The following is a 13,844-nucleotide window of genomic DNA, read 5'->3' on the forward strand; positions in this document are numbered from 1 at the left end:
GGAGTCTAAGCTGTCTTCTAATGCTGAGTCAGTTTCAGGTGGAGGCCACAATATCTGATGAGCCAGTTTATTGATCTGGGTGGTGCCAGCTAAGCCATCAAGTGCAGGGTCTGCAAAATATCTCAAGCACTGATCTTAGGAGCAGTTCAAGGAGGGTCAGAATCTTGTAGCCTCCAACTGCATGACTCCTAAATCACAATTTTAATCTTGTGGCTAATTTGTTAGTCCTACAAAGGCAACTTAGTCCCCAAGCAAGAAGGAGGTTTGTTTTGGGAAAGGGCTGTTATTATTTTTGTTTTCAACTATAAACTAAATTCCTCCCAACGTTACTTCAGCCTATGCCCAGGAATGAACAAGGACAGCTTGGAGGTTAGATGAAAGCAAGAGTTGGTTAGGTTAGATCTCTTTCACTGTCAGTTACAATTTTGCAATGACAATTTCTTTTTTCTCTTTCTTTTCTTTTCTTTCTTTCTTTCTTTCTTTTTTTTTTTTTTTTTTTTTTTTTTGAGATGGAGTCTTGCTCCATCACCGAGGCTGGAGTGCAGTGGCATGATCTTGGCTCATTGCAACCTCCCCCTCCCAGGTTCAAGTGATTCTGCTGTCTCAGCCCCTCAAGTAGCTGGGACTACAGGTGCCTGCCACCATGCCTGGCTAATTTTTGTATTTTTAGTAGAGACGGGGTTTCACTTTTTTGGTCAGGCTGGTCTCAAACTTCTGACCTCAGGTGATCCACCCGCCTCAGCCTCCCAAAGTGCTGGGATTACAGGCGTGAGCCACTGCGCCCGGACTACAATGGCAATTTCAGTTACATTCATTGAACATGACAAGGAAGAATTGAGGTTATACATCTCATTGAGATTGATAATCAGTTGAATTTGAGATGAGGAGATGATCCTGTGTTATCCAGATGGCACAATGTAATCACAAGGGTCTTTATAAATGGGAGAGGGAGGCAGAAGTTAGTGTCAGTGATGTGATGGAGCAAAATTCGACTGGGCATTGGTGACTTTAAAGATAGAAGGGGGGGCCTCAAACTAAGTAACACAGAAAGCCTCTAGAATCTGGAAAAAGAAAAGAAATGCATTCTCTCCTACAGCCTCTAGAAGGAACATAGCATTGCAGATGCCTTGATTTTATCCCAGTGAGATTCATTCTAAACTTCTGACCTCCAGAGCTGTAAGATAATAAATAAATTTGTGTTGTATTAAGCAAAGATTCAATAGTATACATTTAATACATTTTACAAAAGTACATTTTAAGAAAGGCATGGCTTCAAGTTATTTTCTTTTCTTTGATGAGAGACATGATTAAATAAATATTAAATATTCAACTAAAAGCAAAAAACAAAGATGAGGAAGAAAACAAAAAATTGCAAATACAAAAACAAGTGCAAATACTTTGAAATATATAGATAAATGACATTGATAAAAGTTTCTAGTAGCTGATTCTTTGGAAAAAAATAATTATACCTGGATATTTTAATTTGTAAAATTAAGATAAACAACTTAGAAATAAGAAAATGAATAAAACCATTGATGGAATTGAGATTTAAATGATAAAACAATGAAATTATTTTCATTCTTGAAGTGATTGTATTTACTTCTTTCATTGCTTTTCATCAGTGTTGGATTTATATCAGTGTAATACCTTGTTTGGGGACATAGAAAAACAAAATTACTAGAGCAGATCTTAGGGCAAATGTATCCTTGAAAGGTATCATTTAAGCACCTCTCTCCTCTCCAGTGACCTACAGCTCACAATTTAAAATACATTCCTAATCTCAAAGCATAAAAAAAAGAAAAAAAGGAAAAAATTTACAGTAACAGCACATAGGCATGCTTTCAAACAGAAGATAAAGCTTCTGTACTGAAAATTCTACAACTAAAGACAGCTTAAGAAGACTTCTTAAGTCTTGGGCAAATTGTCCTTGGCAGAGTGACAAATCCCAACAGCACATAACTTCTTAGAGTTATCCCTTAATGTTTGAACTATATTATAAACTAAGAAAATAATGACAAGACTGCAAGTCAACATAAACAAGACAAAAAAGAGGATCTAATCCACTAGCAAAGGAATTGTTCTCTGATAATAAGGAATGACTGGAAGCACTGGTTCCCTTATTGGCTCATCTGTCTAAACAGCTGTAAAGCTTATGGTTTTATTTATTCTTTTGAATGCTACTAGCTTTGAAACTCCATTGAGTAGTTTAACATACCCGTTGTCTTTCTAAATTATCACATCTTACTCCATGTGGCAGAGTGATCACCACAATGATTTGATTTCAGATTGCTGACGGTGAGTGCTTTTCTAGGCAGAAAGGGCTGAATGCTCTGTGTTTGATTGAATTATATGGCCAACCAAATCATTAGAATACAGAAGAGAAAGTCCCTAAATTGGTAGAAGATATACCCCCGGAAGATTCCTCATAATTTGTAATTAACTTAATGCCACGTATTTAGCACAATTGATGATGCCAAAAGCTGTGTGCTTTGCTAGATATTAACTTGTTAAGCGATTGATTTACTCATGAAAAAGTCAGTACTGTTTTATTTCTATTTAAAACAGAAACAGATTGTTTCTACTTCTTTCCACCTGTGTGCATTATATTTCATTTCTAGATACCAGTGTTTCTCCATATCCCAAGAATCTTTCAATGAGATGCTACTTCAGGGCTGCTATACAAGCAAGTCCTATTTTAGTTCTTGAAAGAGCATGTCTGGAAGTAACAGATTACAGTGGCATGTTTCAACCACATTGTTTAGGAGTTCTACAATTTATTATTGTTGATATGAGGCTTAATTTCACACTAAGAAACATAGCCAGGCCCAAAATTTCTTTAATTAAACAATATTAATACATTACATCTATATATATATATAGAGAGAGAGAGAGAGAGAGAGAGTGAGACAGAGACAGAGAGAGAGATCGAGAGAGAGAGAATATCTTCAATGTGCAGGAGGACTTTTACCCAGGGTGCTGATAATTTTATGTTTGTTAAAATCCATGGGAAAGAAAGAATATGTGAACTTCATTCACCATTGACTTGGTACTAATTAAGTGTTGAGAACTTCTGGGTCAAAGAGCAAAAAAGAGGTGATGTGTTATAAGTGGGAGAGAAAGTCCTCCTTTGAGGGTGGGGTGTTTAATGAATATTTCAACATAGCCATGGAAAACACACTTGGACAGGCAGAAATTAAAAGATTGATTATACTCACAGGTCCTACAGACAGGTGGCAGGGCATGTGACACAAGGGGCCATATGGGAGGAACTCCAGGGGAGCAGATTCAACCATGCAGGAGGGGAGTCAAGAAAGAGAGTGAGGACCAGTGGGCAAGTGCCTTGACTGGGGAGTACACAAGTGAAAGGTATGAGGGAGTTTTATGAATGCAATTCAATGTCACTAGGCCACAGTCAGACTGAGGCAAGAGGAACTTGTGGCTGGGACTAGCCTTTTCTCACTAGACCATCTGGTTGTCTGGGCAGGGTGCTCACAGCCTGTTTGTGAGGCTATTGATTGAGGCATCAGGAAAATACAGAGTTGTAAAAATTTATAATACAGATGCTGTCTTTGCAAAGCTGAGTCAAAAACCCTAAATATAAATCAAATTTTCTTGAAAGATATTTTATTTTCTAAAATTGCTAATTATTTTGTCTGCCTCTTTAAGAAAACTAACAGATTTAAGGCTGATTGGATCATTGTTCTTGAGCACCAATATCATAAAACTAGACTTTTTTCCCCACTTCATTTTGCTATTTTCTTCTGTATTTACGGTCATATGGACATTTTTCTAAGAATCACAGTGTATAGAATAGTATTGAAAGAAAGACATCCTTGATATTTAAAAACTGTGTAAGCTTATGCAAGGAAAAAATCTTCAACAAGACTTATATATCTTTATTCATCCTCAAGTACCATCAGATCTACTTTAAAGAGGTGTAATGAGGACTCAGTGAGCTAATACTCAGAAAAGGATTAGCAAAATGACAGGCAGATGAAAATAAATATAAAAATATTGAGATCTCGCTGTTACTAAAAAAGGACCACAATCCTAGTCTAAAACCCTTGGGGTCAAATGTTCCAGAAATTAGAATCTTTTTGCAGATTTTAGAAGGATAATAATGAGCATATATTCTGTATTATATAGGACTGATATATTAACAATTCAATAATTTTTGAATATAAAGACAGATTTTTAAAATACTACAATTGACTTACACCCTTTCAGGTCAGGTTCTGAGACAAAATGAGTTTAGGTCAGGTCAGATTTTGCATTAATAAATTACAAAAATGTATTATTGAAAGATTTGGGATTTCAGAATGGAAGTTTATCATATACATTATAGGAGGCAGCAAATTTTATTTTATTTCTTTTTATTTTAATTTTTTGTTTTGAGACGGAGTCTTGCCCTGTCACCCAGGCTGGAGTGCAGTGGCGCGATCTCAGCGCACTGTAGCCTCCACCTCCCGTGTTCAAAAGATTCTTGTGCCTCAGCCTCCCGAGTAGCGGGGATTACAGGCGTGTGCCACCATGCCCAGCTAATTTTTGTATTTTTAGTAGAAACAGGGTTTTGCCATGTTGGCCAGGCTGGTCTTGAACTCTTGATCTCAAGTGATCCACGGCCTCTCAAAGTGCTGGGATTACAGGTGTGAGTCACTGTACCTGGCCAGAGGCAGGACATTTTAAATGCCTAGCAAACATCTGGCTATACATTGGGTTGAGTGCATGTTAAAACCTCATTCCTTCTTCATATTTCCTCCTTCCTCCTCTTAAAATTTGTCCCATTCCTCACTTCCCCAGTGCTGTGGGCTCCAATCTCTGAGAAACCCTGCAGGAAAGCTCTATGTTTCAGCATGAGTTCACACAGGGTGCTGAACTTCAAAACAGTTTTTACTCTTGGAGTTTCTTGCCATTTCTTGTACAGTGCCATCTTTCAGCCATCATTTCCCACTTCCCCCTTTCTGTGAATTTTCTACTTCCTTTGACATGTTGTTGTTAACACTAGTGATGTTAGCTCCTATCTGGTGATTGTCTCAATGAGCTGAGTTGAACTTACTGGGAATATTCCCCAGCAAAAAGTTTTTTCAAATACTTTCATCCTGTTTGTTCAGATTTAATAATGATTGCAGCATCAGGTAAAGGTTTTGGTGCAAATAACACATACAACACACACACAAATGTGTGTATACAGAAATCTGTATATATACCCATGTATTTCTGTATGCCGTAATGCATAATACATACAAAAACATACATGCATACATACATACATACATACATACATACGTAATTTTCTCCTTAGGGATATAGACTCATGACAAGACTGAGATGTGTCTTCCTGACCTATATTCACTGGAAAATTATGCATATCTTAAGGGATGGGTCTGTGATTAAGCTGCACGGGAGGCAGGAGAAGAGCTACTTCCCATGTCTTTAAAATCTCCTTTGTTGAAGGGCAACTCATTAAAAACAAAACAAAACCCCAAAAACAACTCAGTGGAGATTTAAAACAGTTTAGGCATCACAGTAGATTCTATTCTGGGTCACTTTGCACACCCAAATTGTTTTTTTGAGACTATTAACAATGTCATGCTGAGCAATTTAATACACATTCAGTGGTAAAGCCTGTTACTTTTGTTTTACTGGTTTGAAAAATCATCCTCATATATATCTACCCATGGTTATAAGCCTACTTTCTTAACTAGGTAATCTTAAAGAATAACTTCTGCATGTATGATGGGGATTTTTTATTCTGGGTGACAGAACCTATTTTGCAGGTTCTATTCACACCCAAATTGTTCTTGAGGAACAATTCAGGCATCATTTGTGTGGGCCTCTCACACTCAGAATAGGTTAATAGCCAATGTCACCTTCACTGGGCTATTCTTTGGATAAAGACCATTAAGGGAAATAGGTATTTCAGTGAGTGGCATATTAAAGTTCTAGCCTAGAGCTCTGTCTGCCTCTGGTTCCAATATTTGTGAGCATGGCTTAGTGAAGAAGCTACAGTCAACTTTCTCCAGGATGTAAATACCAGGGAATTTAGCCATAAAGCTGGAGCATGAGAAAGATCAGGGCTTGGAGTAAACCAAAAGAGGCTGAAAGAGAATGCTCACTTCTCACTACTCCATCACTTTCTTCTCTAAGTACCACAAAACCTCCCAATTTTCTGTGTGTTGTCCCGTCCTCATATCAAGCATCCTTTCGTTCTTTTCATTAGCTCTCCAGTCACCCTTATTCATGAGTTTATTAGTTCAGGCCTGGAATCTTGCCTCTGAACTGATTTCCAGCCCCCATGTACCATTTCTTAATATCTATGCCCATAAAATGTTATTTTAGAGTTAAGTGCTACGCAAAGCTTTGTTTCTCCCTAAGCATTTGTATGTTTACTGCATGTAGATTATAAGAATGATAAAACCAATTATCTTTCTCTTTTAATTTTGGCTGCCTGGAAGCTCAAAGCCAAATGTTTGGGTTAATCAAGAGTCTAAAGACTTACTCTAACTACTTTTTTGGCTTTGTCTTTATTTCTCAATCCAGGTCTAGAGTTCACATTATGCTTTGCTTGCCTTTCTTGGCCTAGATATCTTATTTTAACTCACTTGCCTTGTTCCCATTTTGACTTTGGCTGAATGGAACTGAATTAATCATAATCTTGTGTTCATATTGTATTTACATTTTATTTTAAAACATTTTTTCTAATTGCAGTTAATCTTATAATACAATAAATTCTTTGTGGAATGAGGCAAGGTGTAAATAAATAGCTAGTAAGTGGTGCCTTTGCAGCAGGAAGGAAAATGAAGATAAGAGCAGGACTAGGAGGAATAAGATCTAATTACTCTGCATGACAAACTGGGATGAGGATGAGGTGACATTTGCTGAGCACAAGGAAAGGAAAGAGAGGTGGGGGTTGGGTAAGATAGAAAATAAATCACAGTGACCATGGATAAATTATCTGTGTGGGAAATACTCATCGATTTGTAGGAACAGTGAAATGTTATATTAAATATGAGGGTCTTCTGCCCTAAAAAGAAATTTCCCTTTGCTACAGCAAATGTTTACTAAATTCTGCTACAATAGCCTGGAATTAATAGCACATGGAAGAAAAGATGACTTCCACTGTGTAACTTGACAGATAATTGAAATAGGATGGCAAGACTACGAAAGTTGGGATTGTTAAAAAATAATAAAGCAAATGGTAACAGTGACTCACAAGGAAATAGTGAGTCTTCCAGTATATGAGACAGGGCTTGAGTTACTTCTTTCTTCCTTCTTGCCATTCTTTCCTTTTCCTTTGCCCTTTCTTTGCGTCCTCCTTTTTTTCATTCCTATTTTTCTCCCTTCTCTCTTTCCTTCATTTTCTTTCTTTATTATCTTCCTTCCTCCCTTCCTTCTCAGAAAGTGTTTGACTGACTTCTATGTGTCAGAGATTCTGCTAGGCATTTAGATCCCTAGGAGTAAAAAAGAAATGCACGGCTTCTCACATCCTGAAGCTTATATCTTAGTATTAGGTTGGCGCAAAAGTTATTGCCATTAAAAGAAATGGCAAAAACCGCAATCGTTTTTGCACCAACCTGACAGATAACATATAAAAAAATTAAATAAAAAATAATGATTAGAATTTTTTATTAATAATATAATAAAATACTATAATAAAAAATTCAAGAGGAGAGAAAGAGAGAGAGGGGATGAGAGTTATTTTTGTTGGAGAACTTAGTTCTTAAACCATATGACTTGATAATTGAAGTAAAGGAAGGATCCTCAAAAGGCTAGAGGAATTCAGGACATTAAATCTCATTTAAATATTTATTCTCATTAATGGTGTTACAATTGGGTGTAGGAAGGAAAGCAAATGAGTTCATTGTTGTACATTTTCTACTTGGGCTTTGGTTCCCTTATATTCTGAATTAGCTACTGAAAAGTTGATGCCTTTATGTAAAAGTAAATCAAGTAGGTTCTCAAAATATTTTAAATATAAATCTATTTGAATTTTCATCAAGAAACTAAGAATCTCCATATCACAGTCTCCTTCAACCATGCTTTCATTCAATGTATGAATCTTGAGTGTTTTAATTTTAATTCTATTATTTTAATTTTTTCTATGAAGTTTTAAGAAAATTTATTTACAGAAAATATTTTAATTGTTCCAAATTAAGTTTTTGAGCTTCAAAATTAGAAAACATTCCATTAACCCTGTCATGAGAAAGATAAGTTTTAATGATAATTTCTGATTGTTTTGTGCATTAGCCTACGAGTAGCGCCTATCAGTCTAGTGACCCTCCTGACCAAGACATTCACTTTTACTATCACCGGAGAGAAAAATAAGGGAAAGGCTAGAATCTAAAGTTTATTTTTAGACTATGAATGAGAGCATTACCAGTTAGTACTATGTTTTAAAAACTGATGAAATAATAATTATAGTAATAGCTTCCATTTTTCTACATTCAGGTATTTTGCAGACGTTTACTTCATTTAATTCTTAAACAGCCTTACAAAATAAGGATTATTGGCTCTCATTATATGAATTAAAGAAACCGAGTCTTAGAAGAATTAAGTAAGAATTTCACAGCTAAATTGTGTCAATTAGGGAGAGGCCAATTTGCGAATCTATGGCTCCAAAATTTATTCTCTTAACTACTGTGCTACAGAATTGCTGTCTAGCCAAAGATATCAACAGACTAACAAACAAATAGATAAGACTCTCACAGGAGCTCCTGGAAGGTAGGTATTCAGAAAGTACTGAGGAAAGTAATAGGAAAAACTGACTATATCATAGTAATCTAATGGAAAATGGGCTGGGCATGGTGCTCATGCCTGTAACACTAGCACTTTGGGAGGCCAAGACAGGAGGATTGCTTGTGGCCAGGAGTTCGAGATTAGCCTGGGCAATGCAGCAAGACCTCATCTCTTAAAAAATAATAATAAATAAAAAATCATTAGCCAAGTATGGTGGCTTATGTCTGTAGTCCAAGCTACTTAGGAGGCTGAGGAGGGAGGATCACTTGAGCCCAGGAGTTTGAGCTTGAGCTTGCAGTGAGCTATGATTGAGCCACTGCACTGCAGCCTGGGTGACAGAGCATGACCTCCAACTCTAAAAACAAACAAACACAAAGAATAGAAAACAGAAAGTTAGATGTGTATAAAAGTCTCCGAAGATATACTTGGCATTTAGTTCAAGTTGTCATAATTTCAATCCTCATGGCACCTCCTTGAAAGTGGTTGTTATCTTGCTTTGCAGATTAGGAAATTAAATTTAGAGAAGTTAAGTGATGTTACACTTACTGGCTGAGTGAATGGTCTTCACAGAGCCTGGGTCTGTATTCTCTTCTTTAAGATGGAGAAGAAATAACTCCTTATAGAATTATTATGTCTAATGTGAGCATTAGAGGTAATTCAGATGAAATGTTTTTAGAGTAACTAGTGAATAGAAGTCATCTACTAATAATCACAATTTTTATTTATTATTATCATGAGTATCACCTGAAACTATTGCATTTTTCTCTATGTCATGCCATGGCCTTTTACAATGTGGCCCTTGTTTCTTGCCAACAGTGAGTCATCGCCCATGGCCAAATAGAACCTCTTTTTAGAGAACAGGAAACACTGCTGCTATATTTGAACAATATTAGAGGACAATCTTTAGATAGATGAGAAAAATGTTAAATAGTTTAGGAAATTAAGGGACATCTGACATGTCTGTCTCAGATCCTGACCTGCAGGAAGCCTACTTGATAATGGCCCCAGTTGCTGCGTTCTAGGATCCATCAAAGTGGCGCTTCCCACAGCCTGCTCCAAGCCTGTGTCTGAGCTGGGCAAACTTGCCACTGAGAGGCACAGGACTCCTCTGATCAGCAGCCTTGGCTCCAGGACTCAGCATTGCATCTGACAAAACTTTCCTAGAACCACAGTGCAGCCTCAGACTTTTCCTTGACATTCTTCCTTTCCCTCTTGATTCCACAAGGGTTAAATTGGCATTGAGGTCTGATGATGTTAATCTCCGCATCTTCATTTTCCTCTCATAGGGCTTTTCCCTAATCAATCTCCTGCATATCTAACCCTCTTCTGGCATCCGCTTCTAACAAAGAAAAACGAACTATTTAGAGATTCTCAAAGGTCTTGATCTCCATCTCTCGTTATCAACATTTTTGAAAAATTTTCTTATTTTGGATAGTCTATTTTTTTTTGAAACAGTCTCACTCTGTCGCCCAGGCTGGAATGCAGCGGTGCGATCTTGGCTCACTGCAACCTCCACCTCCCGGGTTCAAGCAATTCTCCTGCCTCAGCCTCCCAAGTACCTGGGACTACAGGTGCGTGCTACCATGCCTAGCTAATTTTTTTGTGTGTGTATTTTTAGTAGAGACGGGGTTTCACCGTGGTAGCCAGGATGGTCTTGATCTCCTGACCTCGTGATCCGCCTGCCTCAGCCTCCCAAAGTGCTGGGATTACAGGCATGAGCCACAATGCCCGCTGGATTGTCTGTTTTTTAACCAAACTGGAAAAAGATGAGGTTGTAGTAGATGACTCTTTCAATTGCTTTTTATTTTATAATTCTAGACCTACCAAATGCTCTCTGTAGTTTGGATGAACACATTGTTTCTTATATTTCAGTACTAGATCAGAGTGTTGTTAAATGGTTGTTCCATGTGTAAATTATTCGTTGATCTAATAAAGATTGTTCCATCAAAAAGTAAACACTGCTTTGATTTTTGGCTCATAGATACCAACATTTGTAACATAAGAACGACAGCAACAAAACTCAAGTCTTTGAAGTTTGACTATTATTAACACTTCTGTTCCAAAACTACTTATATAATTATATATTAAAGCATGCAATTCTTTCCTAATTGTTTTTTTCTTCCCATTAAAAGTACTTTAAAGAAGGAAAATTATATGTCCATCAAAAGCTGACTTCAAATTCAACTATTCTATTAGTTTTGAACTAGTGGCAATAGTAACAAAATTTTAAATCCCATCATGCTAGAAAATACAATCTCACTTCTAGGTAGATTGCTTCTTCCGAAGTCAATACTTGATTCTTTGAAGGCACAATAGCTGTATTATTCACCTAAATGACAAATAGATGAAATATAGGGGTTTTAGTACAGAAGAGAAAGGTTATGGTATTTGCACTACAACTACAAGAAGCAATAGTTATTGTTTGTCCTTAATTAAGCGGCACACACTGATAATCCATCTTTATCAGTGGAATGGAACATGAACCTGAGAAACCACAAGATTTAATCTAAAATGGAGTGTTGAGATTTTCCAAAATCTCTTACACATTATCTCAGTGTAGGACTACTTTTGATAATCTTGTTCTAAGGCTATGATCAATGAGAACTTAAAGAAGGATTTAGTGGTGATGATAGGATTTTCTTCCCTTGAAAGATGCCACACTGGGGAAAAATGCATTAATGGATAAGAATTTTTGAAACTTGTTACTTGATAAAATTTTACAATAGACGTTTAATAACTTTGTTTTCAAAGGGCTTTCAAGCACAATTTTCACAGTAATTGTCTTAATATAATGGCATGTCCAACCTTAATATGCAAGAACTGAAGAGATAGTCATTCCAGGTTTTGAGGTGTCCTCAATTGAAATGCAATGAAATTTTGCTTAGAAAAAGTTTGTCAATAACAGGTTTCCTTAAATCCATCCTAGCTGTGAGATGCACGTTCAAATTTTATTAAAGTCACTTAAATTTTAAGCATTTTCCTCACATTTGCAGAATTGTACAAATTTGGGTTCCATTCAAATGAAATCAGGAAGAAAGCAGATGCATCATTAGCGTCCATGGAAGTCAGGTCCAGAAATAAAACCGTGCCTGCCATCCAGTTGGTGTTACCTGCCTGAGCTGTATTTGTGATCAGGTTAGCCATCACTTTAGTTAGAAAAAAATCAATTGCAAAAATATTAGCCATCCTTAGAGATGAAAGACAAGTTATTTCAAGGAATTTGTACTGTTCCTCAACCCCAAAGTGAGGGCTGAAATATTTAGTACTCTGCACCAACTCAGTCTGATTTGGCAGGCTGCACTTAGATTTTAGCAATTACCGCCAACATTTTAAAATTTGATAAAACCAAATGTGGTTGGCCAAGATTCTGTCATTTCCATTTTTAAACCCATTTGTAAGGTACACTAAATCTTCCCCTTCACAGTGGGGAGAGCTGGACTCACTAAATTGCATTTAGGGAGAAGATTTTAATTTTAAACAGAACGTTCTTCTCTGCCTAAGTATTTCTTCTATACACCACGGTAACTATATTTCTCTTGTCTCTCAGTATCTTGCTCTCAAAAAAAAAAATGTGATGTATGTGTGTGTGTGCACATCCTTTCAGAAATCCAGAGGTTTAATTGTGTTCATATATTTCAACTCATTATTAAACAGATTCTTCATTTGGAAAATCTCTTTCCTTCCTGATATCAGTTGCATTCTAGTTCTATGATCTCATCAACATATTTTATCAACAAAGTAACATAGATTAGAAAGGGAAGACTCCCATGTTCTTATGTATTTGCATTTCCAGTTGGATATTTTTAAGATTTAGTGGTCATTTATTCATTGAAAAAAAATTATTTTCTTTTTGAAGAGAGTCTGGCAATAGTTCTGATATCCTTAACTTTGGTTACTATCATGGTTTCAAATTACCATGTCCTCCCCAAACCTTTACAGCCTCTGATCCCCTGTAACTTCAAATGTTTCTTCACTCTTTATCTTACGTGTGTCACATCTTCTTATTTGCTTGCTTGTCTTCTGATCGTCTTCCACTACGGTCACATTTTCTGGACAAAGTCTTCTTTCATGCCCCCATGCTTTCTTCCAGTCAATTATTTTTGCTGAAAACCTGGACTTTGTCTGCCCTCCAATCCAGCTAACATTTTTCTGATTTTATGGCTAGAAAAACTCTTAAGCCATTCATTACTCTAAAATATAAGCATACTTCTCTCTTTTTTGTATCTTTTTAAAAAAACATTTAAGTTCAGGGGTACATGTGCAGCTTTGTTAGTAGGTAAACTCATGTTACAGGGGTTTGTCGTACAGATTATTTCATCACCCAGGTATGAAGCCTAGTACCTATTAGTTATTTTTCCTGATCCTCTCTTTCCTTCCACCCTCCAGTCTCAGGTAGACCCCAGTGTCTGTTGTTCCCCTCTATGTGTCCATGTGTTCTCATCATTTACCTGCCACTTGTAAGTGAGAACATGAGGGATTTACTTTTCTTTTCCTGCATTAATTTGCTAAGGATAATGGCCTCCAGCTCTGTCTATGTTTCTGCAAAAGATATGATTGTATTCATTTTTATGTCTGCATAGTATTCCATGGTGTCTATGTACCACATTTTCTTTATACAGTCTACCGTTGATGGATATTTAGGTTGATTTCATGTCTTTGCTATTATGAATAATGTTGCAATGAACGTATGTGTTTGTGTGTCTTTATGATAGAGTGATTTATATTCCTTTGGATATATACCCAGTAATGGGATTGCTGGGTCGAATGGTAGTTCTGTTTTTAGGTCTTTGAGGAAACGCCACACTGCTTTCCACAATGGTTGAACTATTTACACTCCCACCAACAGCGTATAAGCATTCCTTTTTCTCCACAAACTTGCTAGCACCTGTTATTTTTTTGACTGTTTAATAATAGCCATTCTGACTGGTGTTAGATGGTATTGCATTGTGGTTTTGATTTGCATTTCTCTAATGATCAGTGACATTGAGTTTTTTCATATGCTTTTTGGCTACAAGTATGTCTTCTTTTGAAAAGTGTCTGTTCATGTCCTTTGCCCACTTTTTAATGGGGTTGTTTTTTTCCTCAGAAATTTGTTAAAGTTCCTTATA

This window comes from Gorilla gorilla, chromosome 18, assembly GCF_029281585.2.
Source record: "Gorilla gorilla gorilla isolate KB3781 chromosome 18, NHGRI_mGorGor1-v2.1_pri, whole genome shotgun sequence".
Taxonomy (NCBI): Eukaryota; Metazoa; Chordata; class Mammalia; order Primates; family Hominidae; genus Gorilla; species Gorilla gorilla.